We start from the raw sequence: 4,431 nt of genomic DNA, 5'->3' as shown, positions 1-4,431 counted from the left end.
GGAACATCTTCTACATCGATTAGGTAAGATACCGAAATTATTTTTTTTATTCAAGTTGCAATTTTAACAGCAGTTTTAAGCCAAATTAGAGTAGTAGTAATTTTTGTGGCCTCAGGTTTATATAAATATGAACCCAGTGGACTGCAGTATGAAGATGCCCCTCTCCAATAGTTTCCCATCCTCCTTTTGGATGATAGGGAGGAGGTCGAGGGACGTTTGTATAACCAGGCAGCTCCACCACCAGGCCAAACAGATGCCACCTCGTGAAGGCGTCTACATTCAGCTCTAAGCCAAGTTTGGTTATAAAGAGTATAATGGTATTCCTTGCCAGACTCATGTTATTATACGAAGCAGCAATAGCCACTGCCATCCAATAGGAGGAGATGGCTTTTCTTATGCATTTATTATGGATGGCAGAGGAGGAAGAAGTCCATGTGGAGAGACTGGAGAGTTGGATAATGACTTGGAGAGTGTACACGAGTGAAGTGGAGGGGAAGAGGGGAAGAAGAGAACCGAGGATGATATAGAGGGATGGGGTGGAGAGGTATAGGAGTGAGAGTGTGAGCTGGGGAGAGGGTAGCCTATAAATGAGTACAGGGTGACACTGTGTTGAATAGATTGTGGCCACCCCTTCTAGGATTAAGACTTTTGGCTATACACAAGTAGACAGATAGAGAGATAGAGAGATAGATAGACAAAGATACATAGAGAGATGGGCAGAGAAAGATATGTAAGTAGGCGATCGATAGATAGGTAGACTGATAGATACATCGATAGACAGACAGACATACAGACAGATAAAAAAATACCTTGATAGATATATAGTTACAGACACAGGCAGGTAGACATAGGGCCTGACCACAGCTACCTTGCAATATATATGAGATGTCTAGGCTATACGTGCACCCCCGAGGCCTTGAGTCTTTAATATGCATATGTATTTATTATTCTGTAGTAATATTGAACAGCTTATCAGGCCAGGCTAGGGAGAGAATATGCCAGCGTGGGCTTTGTGAATATATGAGAGAGAGAGAGAGAGAGAGAGAGAGAGAGAGAGAGAGAGAGAGAGAGAGTGAAATTGTGTGTGTGTGTGTGTGTGTGTGTGTGGTGTAGGTATGTGTGTGTGTGTGTGTGTGTGTGTGTGTGTGTGTGTGTGTGTTGGGCGTAGGCTTACATCTCGTTCGCTGTGGCTCACTAGTCCTCGAAGTTGGTTCATGTCTTCCTGTCACCACTTGGGCACTGATACCCACTGTCCACACGGAAATTATTCTAGGACTGCCTCATTACTACGGCTTTAATTGTTTGATTCCCACGAGAGGTATATGAGAGAAGGGGTGTGAGCTGGAGAGAGGGCAGTCAGATGGCAGAGGACAGGGTGATATGGAGGCGACTTGTTTATGGTCACCCCTCACGGGATTGAGGGGTGGCAATAGAGAGAGAGAGAGAGAGAGAGAGAGAGAGAGAGAGAGAGAGAGAGAGAGAGTTGCATAGATTAACAAATAGAGATGGGTGGATGGATAGATGAACAAATAGACAGACGGACAGACAGATAGATAAAGGCAGATGGATGGCTAGACAGAAAGATTAACAAACAGAAAAACAGATACACAGATTCCCACGTTTCGAGTCTAGTTTCATTTTTGTGATTCGACCTGATCTTTATTTTCACGCGTGGAATTCCTGCTTCACTGCTTCATGCCGTCTCACTTGTCTCAAATGATCCAAATTTTACAACGGCTGAAGCTGGTCTATTCGGGGAGGAATCCTTTGATAATCCTCTGTAATTAGGGATCACATGACCTTCTTTAATTAGCGCTATCAATCGATCTGTGTTTTTCTGTCATTGTTTTATACTTGGGTAAAATTATATTGGACCTCCGCTTCTCAGGAAATGGGATCACAGACAGGTATTTGAGTAATGCTTAGGTTACTGTGAATACCTCATTTGACGGAACTGATCTGGATTTAGTTGGAAGAGAATACGGTTTCCTAATTTTTTCCGCACTTGAGAGGGTTATTGGAACCAGTTTTAATTCGAATGGTTAGTTCTCTCTATACAATGACTATATTAATACTTAACATTTCAAGACTAATATATACAGCTTACAGTTCTCAGGAACCACTGATCACATGTTTTCCTTTAATTAGGGCCTTCAATGCATGTCGTGTTTTTCTGCCATTTTTTTGTTACTTATAAAGGTTACATTCAGCCTAGGGCAGCCCTGCACGATGCCTCCAATTCACCCTAGTTCTGCGGCAGTAATTTGATAGTTATTGTCAATTAGGGATCATTTGACCTCCTTTGATTAAAGTCCTCAATCGATGGCGCACATATTCTTAGTATTTACCAAAGATCATATTCACCCTAGGAAAGCCACCTGAGATGCTTCCAGTTTCACTTTATATTGACGGCAGCAGTTTGATAAACTCCTGGCAATTAAGGATGACACTCCTCCTTTGATTAACGTCTTCTGCCCGATTTCTTCATGCTTTATTTTTGCTACTTATAAAAGATGTAGGAGGTGGAGACCATCATCACTCACTTGATGTAGAGCTGCCTACTTCCTCTTTATCTTTATCATCCTTTTCTTTGTATCTGCCTCCCTCTTTTCCTATTTCTCCCATCTATCCTATCACATTTTATTAATCTTCTCTCCTTTTCAGGTGGCTTTACTCTAAGTGAAAAGTCTAATGATTCCCTGTTAGTCAGGAAACCATTTTCAACACTGGTTGGTAACCAAATAACCAACCCACACGCGTTCCCTACGTGTCAACAAGTGCGTTGGATGAGGGTTAGTGTCCTCCCCGTAAAAATCCAAGTCAAAGACAAACGGCCTGTGACATCTGGCTATAGATAGATACATAGATAGATAAGAGAGGATATTCAGCCTAGCAGAGTCCAGTACAGTGACTCCAATCAGTCTATTTAGGCGCCAGTAATTTAATAGTTCTCGGCAGTTAGGTGTCACACATTCTCCATTAATTAACGTCTTCAGCCAGCTTCATTTTCACCACATTCTTCCCACATTCAGAACACTATATTCAGCCCAGGAGGGGATGGCGCGAATTAAGTCTATTGAGGAGGCGGTATTTTCGTAATTCTCGGCAATGAGAGACAACTTGCCTGTTATTTAGTAATCCCTTCAATTACTCTGGCGTGTTCTCGTATCCTTCTTTCTTTTCCCAGACGCTCCTATGCCTACAGCCTACCTATCTATCCAACTATCTATATATTTAGCCTGTCTATCTATCTACAGTCTATCTTTATCTTCCCGTCTATCGCTAGGCACTTTAATTCTGGATGGGAAAGCCACAAACGAATCTCCTCCATGTCACTGTATCAATCGCCATCACGTTGCCTTCTCTCCAACCCACGCCATCCTCATCCATTCACAATATTATTCAACCCTATCCTTTCACTTTATCCTCTCTCTCCCTCTCCCCTTCCCCCTTAACCTCATCCTCAGTCTCCCCCTCCCCCTCTCCCCTCTACTTCACTCACCTACACTCTCCTAGTCAGTCTCTCATTGTCCATTATCTCCATATGGCCACAACAGCTCAAGGTAGTTCTCACATTTAACAGGTTTCCAGTCGATTACATGCCAGCTAAAGTCTCTCTCTCTCTCTCTCTCTCTCTCATTTGCTTAATCCTCAAACAGAAGTTCTTAACACTTAACCCCCTATTCTCGTCGGTAAAGGAAGCTCCCTAACTCCTTTCCCTTAGCGATTTATTTTCTGACTTGGCTAGTTAATATCCTTTTGTACGATATTTATGCAGAGTATGGTGATTCTGGAATGGTGTAAATATCGCAAAAGAAGATAGCAAGGTATAAATGCAAATAAATCGCCTAGGAAGAGGTGTTACGGAGCTACATTAACCAGCCCAGGAAATCTTAAAACCTGGGCACGTATTCTTGTAGGGTAAGGAGGCTCCCTAGCACCTCTTTCTAAGCGATTTATTTTTGGATATGGCTGGTTGTTTATGCATATTATGGTCACACTAGAATGAATTTATGAAACACTGAGGAGGAGAGTAGGATGTAGTACACAGAATTAATCACTTAGGGAAAGGTGTTAGGGAGCTTCCTGAAACGACGAGAATACCAACCTAGGGCCTTTATTCTCATCGATTGTGGAAGCTCCCTAACACCTTTTCCTAAGCGATTTATTTTGCTTACGGCTCATTACTATCCTATTCTGTGTCACTTAAGTGACTCCAATGTCACTATAGCCAGCATGAGTAACACAGAAATTTATATTATCCAGCCATACCCAAAAATAAATCTCTAAAGAAGAGGTATTAGGGCGCTACCTTAGAAGACGGACATACAAACCAAAGAGCCATTTTCTCGTCACGTAAGGAAGCTCCCTAGCACCGTTTCCTCAGCGATTTATTTTTGGATCCGACTGGTGAATATTCCCTTTTACCTT

The sequence above is a fragment of the Coenobita brevimanus genome, chromosome 2 (genome assembly GCF_032717465.1).
Source record: "Coenobita brevimanus isolate Jiangsu-jjx chromosome 2, ASM3271746v2, whole genome shotgun sequence".
Taxonomy (NCBI): Eukaryota; Metazoa; Arthropoda; class Malacostraca; order Decapoda; family Coenobitidae; genus Coenobita; species Coenobita brevimanus.
The sequence above is the reverse complement of the archived record's forward strand: the minus strand, read 5'-3'. Positions refer to the sequence as shown.